Source organism: Anabrus simplex, chromosome 2, assembly GCF_040414725.1.
Source record: "Anabrus simplex isolate iqAnaSimp1 chromosome 2, ASM4041472v1, whole genome shotgun sequence".
NCBI classification, from domain to species: domain Eukaryota; kingdom Metazoa; phylum Arthropoda; class Insecta; order Orthoptera; family Tettigoniidae; genus Anabrus; species Anabrus simplex.
In genome coordinates, this window is record NC_090266.1 from 1,041,819,615 (window position 1) to 1,041,842,969 (window position 23,355).

Genomic DNA, 23,355 nt, shown 5'->3' on the forward strand with positions numbered 1-23,355 from the left:
CAAAATAACGACGATTTTAATTTGTTAACAACAAGTCCTGAGGGTTAACTCTGCATTCCTATTGGTCTCCTTTTGTGCTTACAACATTTCCTGTTTCTCAAACTTCACTGGTCCTCAGTGGGAGCAAGTGAGCTTCTGTTGTCTTTTCTGGTTGACCATCTTAGCAGCTAGTCGTGCTCGCTCTGAGCTGCAATCACATGGAGAGTCCAGCTCTGCTAAGAGGGTAAACACTCTCTTTTTCTTCCATGTTCGGTAGTAACTTCACTTGAATTTTAAATGTAAAACCTTCTTTAATTATGCAGGAGTTTGCCCTAGGATCTTATGTTAAATGATAACTTTTGATTTTGCAATGACTTAGCTTCACAGCAACTAGCATCTACACCTTTCTTGGAGGCAATTTTCTTTAACCGTTTTGTTTATATTAAAGGGCTGCCTGGCCGAGGCAGTAAAGGTGTGGTCGGTTCGCCCGGAGGAACGTGGGTTCGAATCCCCATCAGGAAGTCGTAAAATTTAAGAAATGCAATTTCCACTTCCGGAGGTGCATATCGCCCTGAGGTTCACTAGGCCTACACCAAAAATGAGTACCAGGTTAATTCCTGGGGGCAAAGGCAGCCGGGCGTAGAGCTAACCACTCTACCCCATCAAGTGCCGAGGTTACGGATAGTGGAAGCCTTTACCTTCCACCCCTCCAAGGGCCTCCATGGCCTGTACGGAGAAGACTTCACTTTTTTTTTGTTTATATTAATTTTAAATTATCCATTAGGTTTGCCATCCATTAGCTTCTGTTCCACTTAATGTACATTGATTTTACCGTTCATCTCCTGTAGTGTTTTAGCTGATGACATAATTTTGTATTCTTTTACATCTTTGTTTTTGTAAACTTCTGTTACTCTTGAATGTTTAGAATGCGACTAGCCCTCTGTGACCGAGACATAAATCGTCGAAACAGGACTCGACATGTTTTTCTTGTAAGCAACCTGATTTAGTGCACTGAGCACGTGTTTGTTCGTAAAAGGTATGTTCAACTATTATTATTTCTCCCCAATCATGTTACTAGAGTCTTGTTCATCCTTTTGAGATTTGAATATGTTATTTTAAAATAAATAACAGACTCCTAGAAAAATTACAGTTTCCAAATGCTTTTAACTATGAAAGACTTACGTTCTACTGCCTCGTAGGGCTCCTACTGCTTCCTACATTTTGACGTTACTTGTCGTGTATTCTACCTTATTGAATATAGATTTAATTTTACGAGTGCTGTAACTGTTTTAAATTTGTCTCGTGTTTTTAAATTTTTGTTCTGCTAACCTTATGCGCTTGTAAGGTTACAAAAATATCAGAAAATGGAGTCCTTTTCAAGCACATTTCTGACTATGCTTCATCTAGATACGCTTAACATGGTAAAAATTGTGAACAAGTGACTTGCAGATAATCGAGTTGTAAAGATATCTGCAGTGATGAATAAATTTTGGCATTATTGCTCTCTTGTGCAGCTGTGTGAGTCCTTACTATAGAAAGATTGGATAAATGACATACTATAGCCAGATGCCTACAATAATTAGGATATATTTATTGATATCACGCTAATGTCAGATATCATTAGGGAATACAACTTTCTTCAGTTCACTCCAGTCATTTTCAGGGTCGTGGGAGTGACCCATGCATGTTGTGTTTTGGCCAGGGGTTTATGACCGCACGTCTCTCCTGACGCCACATGATTTTCGAGATAAAATCTTGACTCAGGACCAACCAGGTTTTGAATCCTCAGCCTTCCAGTTGGGAAGCCAGCTGCTAATCATGCGCTAGGGAATATGGCACAGATGATAAATTTCCATATAAAATTATTAGGGGAAGAGTTAATTTATTTTCAAGTTTTCTTTGTTTGGTTTTAAGTCCTAGATGAGACAAATGGTTCAAGTTTGATGTTTTTGTTCATTTCTTCTTTAGAAAGTTAATTGACTTGGCTATATCTCAATATTATTTACTACATAACTGGAGTTTTTCATTTCAACAGAATTTCAATTAGGCTACCTAATTTTCTTAGATAAGTAATGCTAAAGATACAAAATGAAAAAAGGAAAATGCAACACCAAGAAGGTAAGGGTCATTTGTGTTGATATTGGAAATATGGAATGATGCCAGCTAGTTATGTCAACTATACTGGTTTCAGGCTGATTGGATTGTTCATATGGCCTCCTCCACATGATTGGTCATGAATGAACCACCACCTGTATGCGAAGTGAAGCCCAATAGAGCTTATTTGTTGTGTAGTGTGTGAGGTGCTGTGATGTGTGTGCCAAAGAGTTTAAGCAAGATATCAACAACTGTCACTGGTTGAGAGGACCCGCATAATTGGTCTGTACGAGAGTGGGCTATCTGTAGCTGCACGTGTTGGCTGAAACGCATCTTTGGTACAATATGAATGGCATATGTAGTAGTAGCATATATTTACAAATAAGCCCATTAGGGCTATGCAGAGTACTTAGAGGCATGCATTTACCTTCCTTTGTGCCCATATTTCGTTCAAACTTTTATTGTGTGCGTCCTTTCTTTCTTCAGACCAATTTCTTCCAGTCTTCTTCTTTGGTCATTTCCAGGGTCGTTGGAGCCACCCAGCCACATTTTGGTTTTGGTCAGGGGTTTATGACCGGATGTCCCTCCTGTTGGTCAATTTGCCATTTGTGAATTTTGGATCTGAAGATTACCTGGTTCTGGATATCTGCTGGCGTAATTCGTGCCCATTTCAGATCAGATATGATTCTGCCAATCCATTTCATAGTGTCCATTTTGGCTTTACTCCCGTTTTCACAGAATTTGACTATTTGTTTTTTAAGGCTATTTGGATGCAATCTTTTAATGTGTCCATAAAATCTTTAGCTGCGTTTTATAATGTCGCTGTGAATATTTGTGTATTGTTTGATTTCCTCTCTGCCTCAGAGCTGGTAATGTCCGTCAGCGAGTTTTAGACCTAGAATTTTTCTTATAATTATTAGTATAGTGGGAAGGCAGGGGTGAAATGGCTTCATAGAGTTGTAAAATTAGTGTGGATTGTTGGTAAGGTACCTTCAGATTGGACAAAAGCAGTAACTGCACCTATCTATAAGCAAGGGAACAGGAAGGATTGCAACAACTATCGAGGTATCTCAGTGATTAGTATACCAGGCAAAGTATTCACCGACATCTTGGAAGGGAGGGTGTGATCAGTCGTTGAGAGGAAGGTGGATGAAAACCAGTGTGGTTTCTGACCACAGAGAGGCTGTCAGGATCAGATTTTCAGTATGCACCAGGTAATTGAAAAATGCTACGAGAGGAATAGGCAGTTGTGTTTATGTTTCGTAGATCTAGAGAAAGCATATGACAGGGTACCAAGGGAAAAGATGTTCACTACACTGGGGGACTATGGAATTAAAGGTAGATTATTAAAATCAATCAAAGGCATTTATGTTGACAATTGGGCTTCAGTGAGAATTGATGGTAGAATGAGTTCTTGGTTCAGGGTACTTACAGGGGTTAGACAAGGCTGTAATCTTTCACCTTTGCTGTTCGAAGTTTACATGGATCATCTGCTGAAAGGTATAAAATGGCAGGGAGGGATTCAGTTAGGTGGAAATGTAGTAAGCAGTTTCGCCTATGCTGACGACTTGGTCTTAATGGCAGACTGTGCCGAAAGCCTGTAGTCTAATATCTTGGAACTTGAAAATAGGTGCAATGAGTATGGTATGAAAATTATCCTCTCGAAGACTAAATTGATGTCAGTAGGTAAGAAATTCAACAGAACTAAATGTCAGATTGGTGATACAAAGCTAGAACAGGTTGATAATTTCAAGTATTTAGGTTGTGTGTTCTCCCAGGATGGTAATATAGTAAGTGAGATTGAATCAAGGTGTAGTAAAGCTAATGCAGTGGCACGCAGTTGCGATCAACAGTATTCTGTAAGAAGGAAGTCAGTTCCCAGACGAAACTATCTTTACATCGGTCTGTTGTCAGACCAACTTTGCTTTACGGGAGCGAAAGCTGGGTGGACTCAGGATATCTTATTCATAAGTTAGAAGTAACAGACATGAAAGTAGCAAGAATGATTGCTGGTACAAACAGGTGGGAACAATGGCAGGAGGGTACTCGGAATGAGGAGATAAAGGCTAATTTAGGAATGAACTCGATGGATGAAGCTGTATGTGTAAACCGGCCTCGGTGGTGGGGTCATGTGAGGCGAATGGAGGAGGATAGGTTACCTAGGAGAATAATGGACTCTGCTATGGAGGGTAAGAGAAGTAGAGGGAGACCAAGACGACGATGGTTAGACTCGGTTTCTAACGATTTAAAGGTAAGAGGTATAGAACTAAATGAGGCCACAACACTAGTTGTCAATCGAGGATTGTGGCGACTTTTAGTAAATTCTCAGAGGCTTTCAGACTGAATGCTGAAAGGCATAACAGTCTATAATGTATGTATGTATGTATGTATGTATGTATGTATGTATGTTATTAGTGTTCCTTTTTCTCGATGTTTCCAATGTCTGCTTTCATGTTCAGAATTAGTGTTTCTAATCCATAAAGACATTCTGGTTTAAGGACTGTATTGTAATGTCTTAGTTTCGTGTGCTTGGTGATCGAACTGGATGGACAATTACTTTTCAAAGAAATTAGTAGGTTTGCAAAGCTGAAATGTTTGTACATTTTTTTTTTTTTTTTTGTGTTCTAAGGTTACTAGCTCTTCTATTTCTTCCTTCTTCATGAAATTATTAGCCAATCAGAAATTTAGGATATTAATTCAATTAGCCAATCAAAACTGAGGGTGTGTACAGGCCTTTAGCCTAGAGTGCTCTGGAACCTTCCCTTCTGCTATAAAAGCTGGGAGCTTTGGGGCGATATTGTCGTTTACATCGTTCCAGTCAAGAGGTTTAGAGTGCATATATAGTGGAGGCAGGTGACAAATCTTGCCCATTGTCAGAAGGCCCATTAGCTCAAGATAACGGCAGATGTCTTTTAAACATGTAATAGTTTCAGAAAGCTGACTTGAAGGGAAGGTTTCAAAATTAATTCTTAATGTAAAATTCTAAAGTTAAACATCATCTTCTAAATGTAAAGTTTAAAGCAAATCTAAGGACATTATTCTAATTTAGGGAATAAAGTGTTCACCCTCTTTTAATTCCCATTCAAGTTAGTTTTTGGGGTGACTGTGATTTTGTAAAACTTTAAAATTTATATTTTCTTTTGGAACTTAATATTTTTCTCCATCTAGTCACCCTCCGTAGTATAGGCCTAGCCTCTGTAACTTAGGGCCATCGGCCCAGATAGGATTTTGAGAGTTTCAAAGTGTATTTCCACAGGAGTGCAAGTGTTCGTCTCCTAGCATTTTGTTTACGGCCGATTTCTTGAACCTTTTCTTTTTGATCACTAAGGCCATGTAGAATGAGCACTTATTGCCTCCGTTAAATTTTAACTATGCACAGTCAAGGATAAATCAGACTGTTGAGGTGGGTAAGACAGTAAACTATTTTGTAATGATCTAAAGTAAAATTTGCATTAGAAAATTGCGCCTTGGTGAGGCTAGATTGTAATAGCTTTTGGAACGCAGTCTCCTAGAGTATTGATTGAAGGGACCAATGGTGCTCTTTTGAATATTGTAACTTTGGAGCTACAAGCTCTTTCTACAAATTATTGTGTACCTGAACTTTGATTTTTCATGTTATTTGAGCCGACGAGCTTCTGATTTGCTGTTGTTGTTAACCAAAGTTTAAAATTTGAAAAGAAAAAAAGGAAAGAAATAAAGCTTTTAATTTTAGTGTTTTAAATTATGCTTTAATTGTTTCTCTGTCCACCCATTCACGCCCGCACCTTCTTACACCTCTGCAAACTACCAAAACATGGTAACAATTATTATTATTATTATTATTATTATTATTATTATTATTATTATGTCAGAGCATCAATGAGTTTCACAAGACAGTCAATGATCACATGGTGTCTACCCAGAAGCAAGCAACATCAATTTTCTGTTCAGTAGCTGGAGTGAGGTCTTGAAGTGTGGAATCAGCAGGACATACCCAAACATATACATTTGTGAGTGCATAAACTTGGAAAGATATTTCGTTCTCTGCCACTGGTCTTTATGAACTGCTGTTGGTCGATTATTCAGAGTAGTGGTGGAACTGAGGAAACTCTTTCTTGACTTCAGTCTTTTAGGTGGAGCTCCATGTTCAAACAATGGTTGGCTCCCGTTGTAGTCTACCTTTGTCCTCTCATAATTTGCTGAGAGTTGTATACACCCTCTTTGTGTTCGGTGAGCTGAACCACACAGGGCCTGCAAAATCTGCTGCCGAAAAACTAAGAGCAAGAACTGATGTCCTCAGCACAGTTACCTGTGTCTGATTATGAAGAATGTTGCTGGCTGAGACCCTCTACCCAGCATTGCTGCAGTGCTTCTTGTATGTTAAGAGCTCAGTCCAGGGTAACTCCCAGGCACTTTTGAGAAAAACAGTCCTCCAGTTGTTTACCCTCTCACTCTACACATCACAGCCCATTGGTTTCCCAGGTTTTTAGGTGAAAGTCTTGTTAGGGTTGTGTAACAAATGGTTTTTCTTGTAATAATTCTGCAGCCCATTAAATGCATTTGTCAGCAATGCTTCAGTGGTCTCAAAATTTTCACACTGAACAGCTAGAGTTAGATTATCAGTATATCAAGCCCCTTGTAAGAGGAGGTCATGGTTGATTGTGCAAATGTTAAAGAGGATAGGTGAAAAGATAGCACCCTGAGGGAGTCCATTCCATTGTTCTCTCCATCTGCTGTTCCTTGGAACTTGACAAAGAACTTTTGATTCCAAAGAAGGGTCTCAATGATATTCATGAAACCATAATCTCTAGAGATGTTATAGAGCTTGCATAATGCTGATCTGTGATGTACCATATCATATACAGATGAGAGATCCAGAAAAGTCACACCAGTGATCTTATGTCTCCTGAGCCCATACTCTATGTACTGGGTAAGATTTAGTACTTAGGCTGTGTGGTTCCTACCAGATATAAAGACTGCTTGCTCTGGTACGAGGTGTTGTTGCTCCAGGAGGATACTCTCAAATATCTTGTATAGGTGACACTGCAATGGTATCAACCTATAGCTCTTTGGGTCTGATGTGTTCTTGCCTGGTTTCAGGATTGTACACCCGGACCTTTCTCCATATCTTGGGTATATGTTTGCTCTGCAGGGAGTTGTTGAGGAAAGCTACAATCCAACCCACTTTTCTGTCTTAGTGCTAGACTGTTTAATTTGTTCCACTCTCATATCATCCAGGTCAGTTGCCTTGACGTTCTTGGACTTAATGGCTCTTTCTAGTTCTTCCATGGTGACATCTTTCTTGAGGCCATTGGCCTCCAATTTTTCCTATGAGCAGAAGCAGGCAAGCAGGAGCATCTGGGGTCAAGTTAATATATACGGGGGCTTTTGTGAAGTCACTACTAAGCCTCTTCAAGTTTCTTGATGTTTTCTGTCTAGCTCTTTGAACAGTGGTGATCCAGTGATACCTTTTATCCTCGGCTAATGCTGCTGTTAGCGACATTCCAGAAGTTTCTTCACCAAAGGGATCTAACTCAAAGAGTTCAATATATTCATAGAGCAAAGCTGAAGTCTCTTGGTTGAGTCTGTGAACATAGTTTATGCTGCATCCATGAGAAGTTGAGAGTCTGGAACTCTTCTTCACCGCTTCCTCAAAATGGTCATAATCAGCAGATCAAGTTTCAATACTGGATACAGCATGTTCCAGACATGCAGTGAACTTGTTCCAGTCAGCTTTCTTGAAACTGGCATCATGGAACAATAGTACCACATTAGCTCCCACCCAATCTAGCACAGCCACTCCATCTTTGTCATCATGTTCATAACCACAAATATTGCTGTGAATGTTAAAGTCCCCTGTCACAATGTGAACAGCTTGGTTGTCAAAATTCTGTGGTCCTGAGAATTAGAACAATTGGCTTGGTGGTATATACACAGAAGAAACAGTATAGTGTTTAAGCTCAACAGTTAGGTTCTCTACATTATCATCCTCTGACATGTCAATGGAAGGGATGGCTATATCAAGTTCAACAACTATAGCACTTCGGTACCATTGATTAGGTCTCTCTACCACCAGATGCATCCTGGGAAATCTTGCTCCATGCTGAGTGCTATTCCTGTGAGTCTCTTCACCACAAAGGATGTCACAACCATGTTTCTTCATAGGCTCTACAACAGGTTGTTTTTACTGAAGACATTCCCTCAGTATTTATGGATGACCTGTCAAGAGTGGTCCTGAAAAGGACAGATTGAAATTTACACTCAACATAGAGGGCAACTGTGGTCAAATGAAGGGACACATACTCGGAAATATGGGACAGAACTAACCCGACGTACAACAGTGCAGGAGGATTGCCAAATTATTCGGCTGTCCCAGACAGACCCCAATGCAACAGCAGTGGAAATTTGAGGTACTATGGCACCACAAGTTATGTGACAAACAATTGGTAAAGTTTATGTGAAGCTGGCTTATGATCTCATGTCCCTGCAGCAAATATTCCACTGACCCTGCAAAACATTGACATGTGAAGCTGTCCTGTTGTCACGAATGATCATGCAGGGCCGATGAAAGGCATAGTGTCTTTTTGAATGATGACTGCCCCTTTTGTCTAGGGTGCAATAATCATTGCAGTTGTGTCCAACGACATACCATGGAGAGGAGCTATGCTGATCTTATTGTTGAGAAGCATACCGAGCCAATCCCAGGCATTACAGTCTGGGGAGCTATTGGCTTTCCTGTGAAATCACCATGAGTGATTGTTGAGGGCATAATGACTGCTCGTCAGTATGTGAACGAGTTTACCAATACAATGGTTATCCCTTTGCTGGCAACCATAACAAATAAGATGTTTCACTAAGAAAATGCCCACACTCACACTGCAGGCATTGTCAGGAAAGCTCTCCAATACATTTACTGTGACCTGCCAGGTGTCTGGACTTAAACCATACAACATGTGTGGATCAGGATATGATGGGCAGACACATCCACAACTCCCCTCAGTTATCCCAAACTCTGGACAAATTGACCCTCTCGGTGCAGCAATCATGGGCTACAATTCCACAGGATGTGATCTAGAGTTTTATTGATCCATACCGTGCAGGATTCAGCAATGTATTGTAGCTCAGGGTGGATACACCCTGTACCAACCTGTGCCCACGTGTTCACACAGAGGCACCTGAATGTGCTACGATTGTATCGCTGCCTCACACCTGTCCACCCAGCATGCACTCTAAGGGTGTCGTAGGCATACCCCTTCATGCTGTTGCAATTTTCCCTAGTGAACTTAGTGTTAGTACTGATCAAACAACACAAAAGTACTGATCAAACATCACAAAATGCAACAAATTAAAGTATTCATACACCAAACACCAGGATAATGATAAGTATCAAGGAAAGTTTTAAAATATTGTCACTCTGCATTAAGATAAAATTAAGGGAATAACAGAACAACTGGAACGAGTTTTTAATGAATTATTAGGATCTTGAATTATGAAAAATGTTTAATGTATGGTAAATTGTTTGTGTAAACTTAAAATAGGTAGGATAGCATGCATTGAAAACTACTGTATTACTTTAAGTTGCCACACTATGATACATCACCCTCTATCATACACTACTGTTCAAATTCTACATTCAAAACAATGGTACATAGAATATGAAGTATTTCAACACAAACACATTCACAGAATATATGAATTTAAAGAAATACCTACATTAAAAGCAGGATCCTCTTGTTTTCTTTCTGGCTCCATGTCTAGTCTGAATGCTTGTAAATAGAATATATTATCATTACATTATTAGAGAGTAAAGTATACTCCAAAAGTACACTAAACGATTTGTTAAGAATACGAATGAAAGAAACAATACAACGCCTTAACATCTCACGAGCAGTCTGCAAGACATACCACAAGGAACTGCAAAATATCAGTTATCACTTATCTATGAATCAAGAAAAGTTACATCACAAGAGTAGGACATGGAATGTCTTGTAGTAATGCAATCACTCTCAATAATAATAATAATAATAATAATAATAATAATAATAATAATAATAATAATAATAATAATAATAATAATAATGAGTTAGGCCACTCTGGCTATTAAAATATTCCTTCAAATTCTATGGTGATGTAATCTATATCATACCTAATGAACTATCAGTTTCATCAGTAGGGGCCAGAGGTCCTTAGGATCAACTTTCTAGTGAAGCCTAGTGTTGAAAGACTTTAACAACTACAGTATTGAGAAAGTTACTACTTTTAAGTTGGTCACGTAATCTGCCTTCATTTGTTTTAAGGTTACATCCCTGTTATTAAACTGACCCTCCAATCATATTGCTTGTCTCCAAATTCCTATCTTCCAATCACTGTAGCTCTTACATATTCCTTCTGAAAATATCTGCTGATTGCTATATAAGGGGTGACCTTTCATGAAACTAATATTTTGTAGTAGTGTAATATTTATAGTGCAACAAGAAGGAGAGTTCCTCTGAAAGAGGAAATGCTGGAGGTGGGGGAGCGACCAGTGTAAGGAGGCAGTGAAAGAGGCAAGGCAGAATAGTAATTATGTGAACTATGTGCGTGTGTACTTAGGGAAGATTTCTACGACCCCTTTTAGAATGTAATTGTCACTTTTCAGTTTCTTCAAAATTTTATATGTAGAGTTTTCCCTGGTCAACTTAAATTGATGATGCTTGTTGTTTAAAGGGGCCTAACATCGAGGTCATCAGCCCCAACTTAAATTAAATGTAGGCCTCCATTCTCCATTGTCGGACTTAACAATTTATTTCCCTAACTGTAATTTAAGCAGACCCAGCCAACAACTAGAAACTGCAGAAGATGAAGATGATGATGATGATGAACTGTAATTTGTAAAATATAAGGAAGCACAAGTGAGGTACCCTCGTTAACTTCCTCTCAAACTTAGTTTTGGTGACTAGCATATACATTTCTATTTGGAGTGCTCGTGTTTTGCTACCATTCCATTTTGGGTTTTGGCTTTTGAAAATGTCATCCTTTTTTATTCTTTCTTTAATTTTGTGGCTGTGTAGTATGGGCCTTCTGCTCCTGTTTACTATAGATCTGTTGATCCTTTATCTAGTGTACTCCCCTATCATTGTGAATAATGAAAGCAAGAACTGCTTTCTAAGCAGTGTGTTGTTGCTTTTTCCTATGTTTATGTAATTTACTGGCCCACTTGAGGGCATCTTGTAAACTTTTGTACACTAACTCCTAGGTTCAAGACCCGATATGCAAAACATTCCAGAAGCTATGGCTTCTTTCTCATGTGGTATTAAGCTTATCTATAAAAAACTGTACAGGCTACCTTAACCACCTATGTAATGATCCGTAAGCGTCAGAAAACTCCGACTGTGAAATTGTAAGGTGTCTGAGCTTCAGCGTTCAAATATAAATTATCCTGAGCTTCTAAGCTCTACGTTTGTAAATGATCTCAACAAGCTTTCGAGCTATGTTTGCATGAATTGATTCAGAGCTGACAAGTTTCCCTTTTTGTGTTTATGAATTACAGTATGTAAAGATTGCTGAGTATTTGTGCTCAACCTGTTGTTGTATTAGGTTTTCTCAAACTCTGATTTAGGCTTTGTCCAGCTATTCATACCTCATGCTTCCTTCCCTCAGTGAACAATGGAAATAATAACAATAATAATGATGATGATGGTAATGGTAATGATAATAATAATAATAATAATAATAATAATAATAATAATAATAATAATAATAATAATAATAATAACTGAAACCCATCAAGACATGGCGGTCAATGGGGTAAATATTTATTGAAGGATTTCCTTATATATGGCATTGCTTGTACTTCATTTCTTTACATCACACTGACACAGATAGGTTTTACGGTGACGATGGGATAGGAAATGGCTAGAAGTGGGAAGGAAGCGACCGTGATCTTAATTAAGGTAAAGCCCCAACGTTTGCCTGGTGTGTAAATGGGAAACCACAGAAAACAATCATCAGAGCTGCCGACAGTGTGGTTCAAACCCACTATCTCCCGAAGGCAAGCCGATAGCTATGTGACCCAAACCATGCAGCCATTTGTTCGGTGCACTCTTTGTACAATTACCTTTTGGTAATATTGCAGCTTTAAAATATCGCTCTCTAGACATTGCAGCATTTATATGGCCATGGCTGAAAACTGGCTGAGGTAAATAGAGACCTACACGTCCCTTGAGGTTTACTGATCATGATACAAAATGCCAACCAAATTGGAAATTGATGCCTCTTGAAAGAAAATGGAAGTGTTGAATTGGATGTTGTTAAGCTTTGTCTCCACTTAATATTTCCAAATCTAAACAATTTTCGTACATACTTCTTACAATTAGGCCCTAATCTGGTTCCGTTTAGGAGCCGTTGGGAAACATTCCGATTTCTAACAAGCATAACTATGGCTGCAATTTTTAGAATAAAAATATCTGGAGGCAAACGATTAATTTGAAGGAATTTAAGAATTATGCAGGAAAATGAAGTAGCTAGCTTTTGTCTTCAGTATTAATCTGTTGATGCTAGTGTATGGTTTTGAACTACTTTTAAATTAATTAAGAATGGCAACTTTTGAGAAAATTAGGTCATCTGTCACAGAAGTGAATGTTTTGCTATAAATTTCAATCACGGCATCATCATGTGCTAAAATTCTGGCACCGGGTGAGTTGGCCGTGCGCGTAGAGGCGCCCGGCTGTGAGCTTGCATCCGGGAGATAGTAGGTTTGAATCCCACTATCGGCAGCCCTGAAGATGGTTTTCCGTGGTTTCCCACTTTCACACCAGGCAAATGCTGGGGCTGTACCTTAATTAAGGCCACGGCCACTTCCTTCCAACTCCTAGGCCTTTCCTATCCCATCGTCGCCATAAGACCTATCTGTGTCAGTGCGACATAAAGCCCCTAGCAAAAAAATAAAAAATAAAATTCTGGCTTGTAGTTAAATAAAATTTGATCCATTAACATCTAAAAACGAGTAGTCGCTGTTCCTGATTTCTTGCAAAAAAATCAGCAAATTCCGTTTTTATGTGGTTCTGCATGCATATTTTTATAATCGGCATGTTTTAAAGAAGGGTGTCAGAGGTACAGGCCAGATTGTCCTTCAATGCACTTCTGATATTCGTTACATCAATTTTGAGAGAACAGCTGAACCGGCTAACATCCTAAAGCATTCTGATGAAAGCTCTTGGCCTGTAGATTTGCAGAGTGTCTTTAAAAGAATAAACATTTCTTGCTGTATATTTTTAAATTATTAAAGGAAAATGTAGCATTTTCATTGGTCAGTGCACTTGTCAGTACTTCTAGGCCAAAACACGCAAAACCTTTATGAAATCTCCCCCAAGTACAACAATTTTTGTACCAGAAGGAATGGAATATCATTACCTACGATATGTTTTAGAAGACGATTCACACACATTAATGAAGGACTACTTGCCATTGGGCCTTTATCCCATATTGAGCCGTGCTGGTTGAATATAGTCAGCTGCTTTGGAATTTCATTTTAAAACAGACGCAGCTCTCTCATTTCAATTTAGAGAAATTTTGAATGTAATGTGTACTGTTCAACTGCTGGGGAGTGAAACAGTGACTATTCCTATCCGCGAAGTACAGCTGACCTTGAAGACTATGGATGCATGCCTACCCCCTTTCCACCTCCCCTATCGTGCCATCTGCTCATAGGTCTCACAGATCAGGTGGCCTAGAAGTACTGGCAAGTGCAATGACCAATGAAAATGCTACATTTTTATTTTTTTCTTTAATAATTTAAAAATGTACAGGAAGAAATGTTTATTCTGAAAATATATAGTCCAAGAGCTTTCGTCAGAATGCTTTACGATGTCAATCGGTTCAGCTGTTCTCTCAAAATTGATGTATGGTAACAAATATCAGAAGTGCACTGAAGGATGATCTGGCCCGTACCATTGAAACACTGCTTCAAGGAAGAAGAGAAGTAGGATCAGGACCTGCGTATGTGTGACAAAGGATCTTATAGAAAGAATGAGAATAACAACTTGCACAAAGTGGTCCAACGAGCAAAGAACTGCATTCTCCTCCAAGATGGAGTGCTGGAAATCCAGAAAGGCTGGTCCTAAATGTAAAGACATGAAACCTATAATCATTTCCAGGTATTTCTGAATTTAACTATGTGTTTGACTAAGTGACTCTGCTATGGTGATGGAGTAGACCATACAGCTCAATGGTGTGTTCAGCAGTAGGAAATAACTGGATACCCTGAGAGGTCCAACAACTTTGGGTAGAGTAGTGAATCTTGGAAGGGTGATGGTCTCTGAGATGGGTAAATGCCCCTGAAACCCATCAGGTAGCATCTGTACCTCAGATGGCTAAAAGAGTGTTTGTTCACCAGGTTAGGAGTGGTCTTTTAGATCTCATGGAGTATTGGCATCAGCAAGGATATGCTATCATAAAATTTTGCTCCATAATCAACAACAGACACAGCCAAGATGAAGATGATGATGAACTATGCAATGAACTTGGGATCTTTATGGGCAAGTCAAGTGAAAGTGCACTCAGTCTAGCAGTTTAGCACCCAATTGTATAAAGCAGTCCTCTACAGGTCAGTAGTGATTGCCTGGCTGTGAGGCAATATTTTATGGAAACCAAGTTGCAACGAGTTGGATATAGGACAACACAGCAATGGATGCTCCAGTAAAAAAAAATAGTGATAGTTGCAGTGTGGTTAGATTTCTGATAGTGATCCTTAAAATGCTTAAATTTTATGATGAGAATTACACAAGCCATAGAGAAGGTAGAAGCAAAATTTACAGATACAACCCTAGAATGGGATCCTCCTTGTGAACAACTAAATATAATGTTTACTAACTGTACACATGTTCACTCAGCCTACATGATTACAACTGAAGAGCTACCTGATGGTGAGACAGCGGCCCAAGTCTAGAAAGCCAAGAATAACGGCCGAGGATTCGCTGTGCTGATCACATGACACCTCATAATCTGCAAGCCTTCGGGCTGCGCAGTGGCCGCTTAGTAGGCCATTCGGGGCTGTTGCACCATGGAGTTTGGCTTGGTGTTTTACATTTTAGTACTTAGAGTAGAAACATACTTTTCTTCAGGCACTAGCCTGCCTGGTGGCCATGACCGTTAGGGCATCAAGTGGTGTTATACAATTTCTAATCACTAGAATGCATGCCAAAAGCTTGGACTGAATTCTAAACCTCTCCACAGTGTTCAGATGGTGTGAGGGCATATGACGCTGTTGAAGGTGAATCATCCATCAGATGGGGGCGTTAAGCCTTGAGCAGAACTCTTGATGTTATTGAAGAGGAGTAAGCTATGTGCCAGCACTGGGTTTCACCCTGTCCCTAACTACTATCATTTATCACGTCATTTCATCTTATTAAGTCCTCTGATTAGGTGGAAGTCATGAAGGGCATCCAGTCATAAAACCTCTCAGCAAACAAAAAGTAATATTTTGAGATCACTGTTGCTTCTTACTGCATAGAATAAATTAGACGAGCAAAATAATATCATTGACATCAATATTTTCATGCAAAATACTCTTTATTTCAGGGTTCTTATTCTTGATCAAGAAAAGCCCTTATGCTCATAAGGAATGTAGCTCTGGATTTTAATCAGGTCTTGCACCTTTGCTTATTTAATGGGAACATTTCCAATTGGGCATGGCTGTGATGGTGGTAGTGGTGTCCTTAGACTAAGAACCTTGAAGAAAGTATGGCCGAAGATAACATTTACTGTAGGTTGCCCCTTGATGTAATCCTTTCTTTCATGGAAAAATGAAGTGGTAAAGAGTACTGATTGAGAAGTTAACTCTTCCATTTCTGAAATTACATTTTGTCTCTTCAGAAATAGGATGTCTTTTGTAGTGATCAATGACTTTTTGAAAACCAAGATATCTCTGGCTGCCACTTCTTTCACCATAACATTTCCTGGTATACCATCCTCTAAGTTCATGGACTGAATAGATCCTATGATTTCTTTAGAGCCTTTTGGGGAGAATTCTGAAATCTCAGTCACATGGTAAAAAGAACCTGACTTCTCACAGGGGAAAAGGAAATTGCTGAACTGTCTAAAATAACCTGTGTCTGAGAGTGAATTGATTGTTTTAATAGGGCAATAATGAAGAGATATAGACATCTACAACACACTGCCATCCTTGACCCTCAGTCCTCAATCAACCTGAGGAATGACAAATGACCATTTTAAAGTAATTGGTAGGCCTATGTTTAAAGTTTCTGTAATGCGCAAAAAAACAGAGAATAGGCCAACTAGTGAGTTACGTCCCTTATAAAAATAGATTCATATCTACCATTACAACTGCCCATAATCATCCATTACCGCTGATCTGCATTAAGGGTGGTCACCCAGGTGTCAGTTTCCCTATCGGTTGTTTATCCAGTTTTTTTTAAATAATTGCAATGAATTTGGAAATTTATTAAACATCTTCCTTGGTAAATTAATTAAATCCTTAACTCCTCTTCCTATAAAAATTTTTTGCCCCAATTCGTCCTCTTGAATTCCAACTTTATCTTCATACTGTGATCTTTCCTACTTTTAAATACACCACTGAAACTTATTCATCTACTAATGTAATTCCACTCCATCTCTCCACTGACAGGTTGTAACATACCACTTACTACAATTGATGAATTTCATCTTATACCCATGTTGACAAAATATCCAATTGTCAAATGAAAAGGTCCACCTATTCAACACTTTTTATGTCATACTGTTGATATATCTTTTTCTTCTCGTTACACCAGTTTAGGTAATCAAATTATAGGTCTATCATAGAAACACCAGCTTCATTACACACATCCATTTATTATGAGCTGTTGACTACAACTAAGCATCACACACATCAAGCAGTTCAAGAACATTCCAAGAACAAAAGCAAATAAAGATAAACCACTCCACTCAATTATCTGAGCTACCGACACATAACCTCAATGTTGTTTTCCTTAAGATATATACAAGATATTTACATGACAATTTATTTTTATGAGAAAACCACAACATACCAACACTCCCCCCCTTTTCTCAAAAAATAAAATACTACACTTCAATCAATTATCCTCTCATTGCAAACCTATAAGCTTACACAAACTCTTAAGCTTGTTGCCAGATAAATTCTTTGTGAACAAGTCTGCAGCATTTCTTTCTCATGCTACATATACAAACTCAATGAACCCCTTTTCTTTTGTCTGTTCTATTTTTATTGACAGTAAGTTTGTTGCTTTCCCTAGAACTTTAATTTCCCAACATTATTCTAACCAACTTCACAACCTCTTTGTCACCGTCACTGACATACAAGCCAGTAATACAACACTCCTTTACATACACACATGGTTCTTTGACACATTTCTTAAAATCTAGTCTTCTAATTATAGCATCAACACAAGCATTCCAGTCTTTACTCAAATTAGGTAGTCCATAGATGCTTTTCTTCAATTTACATACATAATTTTGGACATCCTTTTCTACGAACAATTCTGGTTGTTCCATGTATAGAGTACAACTGATATCACTATTTATGTAAGCATTAGTTATATCTAGATGTTCTACAGTCCAACCTTTAAGTACTGCAATACCTGTTAACAGTCTCATTGTTTTCCTCTTTATAACCGGACTAAATGTTTCATCAAAACTAAGGTTCATCAGACTCTTAAAACCTTGAGCAACCAACCTGGCCTTATATTTCTGAATGTTACCCTCACTGTCATATTTCAATGAAAACACCCATTTAGAACTAATTACCTTGATATTTTTTGGTCTTTTTACAATTTCCCAAACATCCTTCTTTCCCATCTCATTGATCTCCACTTTCATGGCTTCCATCCAGTTAGCAGACTCTTGGCTTGACATAGCCTCCTCAACTGTTCTAGGTTCCACTACATTTACATGTCTAACTTCCATCACTGCCTTACAATCTGCACAAGTCTTACCTTTCCTCTGTCTTACTGACCATCTCAGATTATTCCCTGGCTCTTGTATTGCTTTAGACTCAACCTCTACTTGTTCCCCTCCGGTCGTTGACTCAACAGCCAATGTTTCCTCTCCGTCCTCCTCTGTGTCTAACACAGTCCCTAATTTTATCTCTGGATCTTCAGTGCACAGTATGTCAAAGTATGTTTCACTACCCTCTGCCTTCGGTACATTTACCTTTTCCATGATATATATTCCAGGACATTTCACCTTAAAAGGAAATATCTGCTCCTCAAATACCACACTTCTCCTCACTATTACCTTTTTCCTTTCAAGACTCCATAATCTATATCCATCTTTAGTACCTGCTTCGTACCCTATCATAACGCATGACTCTGCTCTGGGATCTAACTTCCTGCTGTCTGCCATCACAGCCCACGCCTGACATCCAAATACTTTCAATCTACCTATTTCTTCCTGATCCAACTTCCTGTTGAACCACAGTTCATACAGCATCTGCAAATTTATTGCTGAGGATGGGCACCTAGTATTTCTTAAGTACACTGCAGTCATTACCGCTTCTCCCCAAACTTACTTTGGTAACCCTGACGGGATCAATAGACATCTAATACTAACAAACATCATTCTATTCTGTCTCTCTGCTAATCTATTTTGTTGTGGAATATACGGTACAGATCTCCTATGAGTAATACCACATTTTTGCAATTGTGCTTGAAACCCGCTACATGTATACTCTGTACCATTGTCAGATTGCACTACCGGTACCTTAATTCCTACACCATGTAAGTTTCCTGCATTTGCCTGATAGCTATTAAACATCTCCAACACTTCATCCTTATTTTTCACACATACAGACACATTAAATCTGGAGTATTCATCAATCATTGTTAGAACATATTGAGATTTCCCAAGTGATGGTGGACTAATTTTTTCAACTACATCAGTCTGCACAACATCAAGTGGTTTTTCTCCCTTATGCTCACAAGACTTAGGTACTCCCTTGTTAGTTTCCCTTGAATGCATACAAAACAAGTATTAATATCATTACTCCTTTTCAATTCTAACATAGGCAATTTAAACAAAGCTTCAGAATGAACATGTCCATATCTCTCATGCCACAACCTAACCTGCCCAACACTTTTAAATGCTACATTGTTATTACATTCTTGATCTATTATTTCATCACAGTCACTCACAGCTACAATATCATTTCTCCCCTCTATTTGTACTGCACACACATCATTCCTCCTGTTTGCAACAAACAATGTTTCATCTCCATTCCTATCTACAACCACTGCTTTCTCACCTGCAAATCCTACTTTGAAACTTTTGCTGGTTAACTTACCAACTGATATTAAATTTGCACCTAAGTTTAGTACATACAACACATCCATAAATGTAATTGTCCAGCCTGATGACATTTTTACTTTGACCTTTGGTATCCAGCTTACTGTTATCTCCTATTTCTACATTCCCGGTTACATTTTTTAACATGTCTATAAACATCTCCTTTGTTGGACACATATGATGGGACGCACCTGAATCGAACAGGCAATCTTTAATTTTCTCAGTTCCTACAGAAACAACCATGCTCATTGCCTTATCTACTACATGTATAATTTCTGAGCTTACCACTTTTCCACTGATCTACTCTCCTGCGATGATTCGTCACTCTTCATTGTTGGACATACTTTTGAATAATGTCCTGACTTACCACAATTGAAGCACTTTTGGATACTGCGACAGTATTTACATACATGTCCCTGTTTACCGCAATTGTACCAACTATATTGTTTTCCTCGTTCCACGTCTTCTTTCTTGATATCTCGCTTCAGATGAACAACCATGGCTTGAGCTTCATCATCCTCACGTTTTCCAGTGTCGTAAGCCTTTCCTCCATTTTGCTGAAGTTTCCTTTTGCTTTCCTCCGTGAGTAATCTCGCCTTCACTTTCCAGATTGTCAGTTTCGCCAGATCAGCTTCCAAGGAAGGAATACAAGCTGCATATTCCTCTGTACGATTTCCGATGATCATTCCTGCAACTTGTTGATCTGTGAACTCATATCCAGCTTTACTCGTTCTCCTCCACAGTTGATTTATTTTCGCGAAGTATTCTTGAACACTCATGTCCTTGGGCTTCACAAAATGAGTTAACTGTTTCAGGGTCATAGCACCATTCACTAGCCCTCCGTCATTACGGTACACAACTTGTCCAGTTTTTCCCATGTCTATTTCGCTGATTCAATATCTGCAATGTCACTTTCAAAATCTTCTACATATTTGAAAATAACCGCTAACGCGATCATATTGTTTCGCGCTCGTCGTCTCGTTTCTGTCTGAGTCAACTGACAACCTGCCGTATCCTCATACCTTATTACTGATTCCCATACATCTTTCAACAACAGCTCTTGTTTCACCTTTAATGCCCACGAAAAATATTTCTCCACTGTAAGCTTGGCCACATTCCTATTCAGTGTTTCTTCACCGGTCCACGAGGTCGCCATTTTTCCCATCAATAATGTCATAACATGCTTCGTCCGACGTTAATTCTCGTTACTCAATTTCAACTTATATTGTCCGAAATATACTGCGGTGTTTTGGCGCTCTGGACCCATAACCTGTTGATATATCTTCATTTTTGCTCGTTACACCGGTTTAGATACGGTAATCAAATTATACCACAGAAACACCAGCTTCATTACACACATCAAACAGTTCAAATGTTCAAAGAACAAAAGCAAACAAAGATAAACCACTCCACTCAATTATCTGAGCTACCGACACATAACCTCAATGTTGTTTTCTTTAAGATATATAGAAGATATTTACATGACATTTTATTTTTATGAGAAAACCGCAACATTCCAACACATACATTCGATTATGTATTATTTTTGTAGAATACATGTTTTGTCTCCTATGGAGACATCTTCTGTTCCTTAAAAGAACCAGCAGAAGATTACAAGGACAACATTTAACCCTCCGTCAGACGCGCGGGCAAATACAGTAGAGACAATACACGACACTGAGCGAGATATCGAGGGACAGCTATTGGAGCTCACTCTAGCGGATAGACCTGAACGGTACTGATTCTGTCATAAGAGCACGTGTATTTTTGTGTGAAGTTTTTGGTGTTATTTATGCGTTTTCAGTGAGTTGACATAATTAAATAGTAGCATGTGTCATTCCTTGATATCTCCTCTCAACATGAGGGGAAAGGTATGTGCTGTGTTTGGCTGCAGTAATTACGAAGTAGAGAAAAATGCGCGGTCGTTCTTCAGGTTCCCTCGTGACAAGAACATGTAATATTGTGTTTGCATATATATTCTTCCAGTGACAGAGATTTTTATAGTACTTCATAATCTTCTAACCTGCTCGACCCATGTTTTAACGGGCTTAAAATATAATACGCATATTTTATTGTATAGTGCAGCAGTTAACCTTCAATACCGATGTGTTGTTGTAGGTGTGATCAGTGGGTTTTGAAATGTCACAGAAGCGATTTGGATAAAGTGTACAAGAAAGAAGGGACGTTACGCTTGTATAAGAATTATAAGATCTGTTCAGATTATTTCCAGGCCAGCGACTTTAAAAATCCTCGACTATACAGCCAAGGGTATGTTACATTTTTACTCTAATTGTACGTAAATATTCCTCAAAACATCACTATCGACAACATTTTCACACTTTTCTTTCTTTTATCCCTCTTCTCAGATTAAAGCCGGGATTTTATAGATTTTCTTTCTGTTAGTAGGCTTCATGTTAAGAGGAAAATTGTCCAGCTATTAAATGTTAATTCATTGCATCATATGTGTAAGGAATGTGCCGATATTTTTATTGACAAATGTCTTAATGTGATGATACATTGTTTTTAAATGAGGAAAAAAGACAAATCCAACCGTAAGATTTCAGGCAGGTATGCTAAAGCTAAAAAGTAATGCATAAATGAAAGATCAAGCCATTTCACAGCAGTCCATTTCACACCTTGTTTATATGTCTAATTTTAGTCTTTGAATAATAACCTTTTAAACAATTCTTCATTCACTTATCCAGAATTGCTTTAGCAACTTCGAAGTTAATATCTCAATACCACTGTCTTTCTAGGCGTAATTTATTTATCCATTTCCGTATATACATTTCCATTGATATTTGAATTTAGCGCGATTTGTTCAGGTCAAGTCACTAGGAGCGCCACCGTCGAATTGTCTCCCATTTTAGCAAGGTGAAATCCGTAAGTGTCGTGTATTGTCTCTACTGTATTTGGCGCGGGCTACAGGCGTAGCCCAACCATTTTGTTTTTGCCCTCACTCCTATGCTTGCTGGCCGTAGAAGGGGAGACTATCAATACCTTTCTTCGTCACGCTGTTCTCGGGATTTACTGTGTTCTGCCACTGCTTACTGAAGTTGTCTTTCCACAATCTCACTTCAAAATCGGTTTGGCTACAAATGTGGCCCCCGCGCCTATCCGTGTTGTGGCGAGCACACCTTATCTTGGCGTATTTGTGTACGGGTGTGAGGAGTAAGGAGGGAGCTGTCCTGGTAGTTCCGATAGTGCTGCCAACTGAATGAAAATGAAATCTGAATTGAATCGAGGATATGATCGATCGATATGAAGTTTCTAAACCGTTATTATCTTAAGCCAACAACTATGTCACATACACATTATATAGCATTTCTCGATGCGAATCTTGTTCCTAGCATGAATTCTATAGTTTGGCTTTGCTGTGTAAACAATAACAGTACTAATACGTAAACTGTACGCCAGATGTCGCACAACGATGCTTAAGCGATTCATAGTTTGTGTTTCAAAGATAAAGTGTGCTGATAATACTGGTTTTAAAATGAACAAAATTCTCCAAAAAAATATGAAAATGTGACCGTAACTATTCTTTATTTCAACAATGCAAATACCATAACAATACTGTTTTATTGTTTAGAATGTTGAGTGGACTACTTTCGTCATTCGAACATTTTGGTGCTAAAGGCCGTTTCCCATCTGCCTCTGGTGTAGTGGTTAGTGTGATTAGCTACCATCCCCTGAGGCCCGGGTTCGATTCCCGGCTCTGCCACGAAATTTGAAAAGTGGTACGAGGGCTGGAACGGGTCCACTCAGCCTCGGGAGGTCAACTGAGTAGAGGTGGTTTCGATCCCCACCTCAGCCAACCTGGAAGTGGTTTTCTGTAGTTTCCCACTTCTCCTCAAGGCAAATGCCACGATGGTACCTAACTTAAAGCCACGGCTACTTCCTTCCCTCTTCCTTGTCTATCCCTTCCAATCACCCCATCCACCACCAAGGCCCCTGTTCAGCATAGCAGGTGAGGCTGCCGGGGTGAGGTACTGGTCATCCTCCACA

At 38.9% G+C, this 23,355-nt stretch overlaps 1 protein-coding gene across 1 annotated transcript in view; it reads right to left on the reverse strand.

Moving 5' to 3' along the window:
* The window catches only part of LOC136864678 (sodium- and chloride-dependent GABA transporter ine), a 584,214-nt gene that overhangs the window by 93,601 nt on the left and 467,258 nt on the right, over nucleotides 1-23,355 (reverse strand). The window lies entirely within an intron of this gene.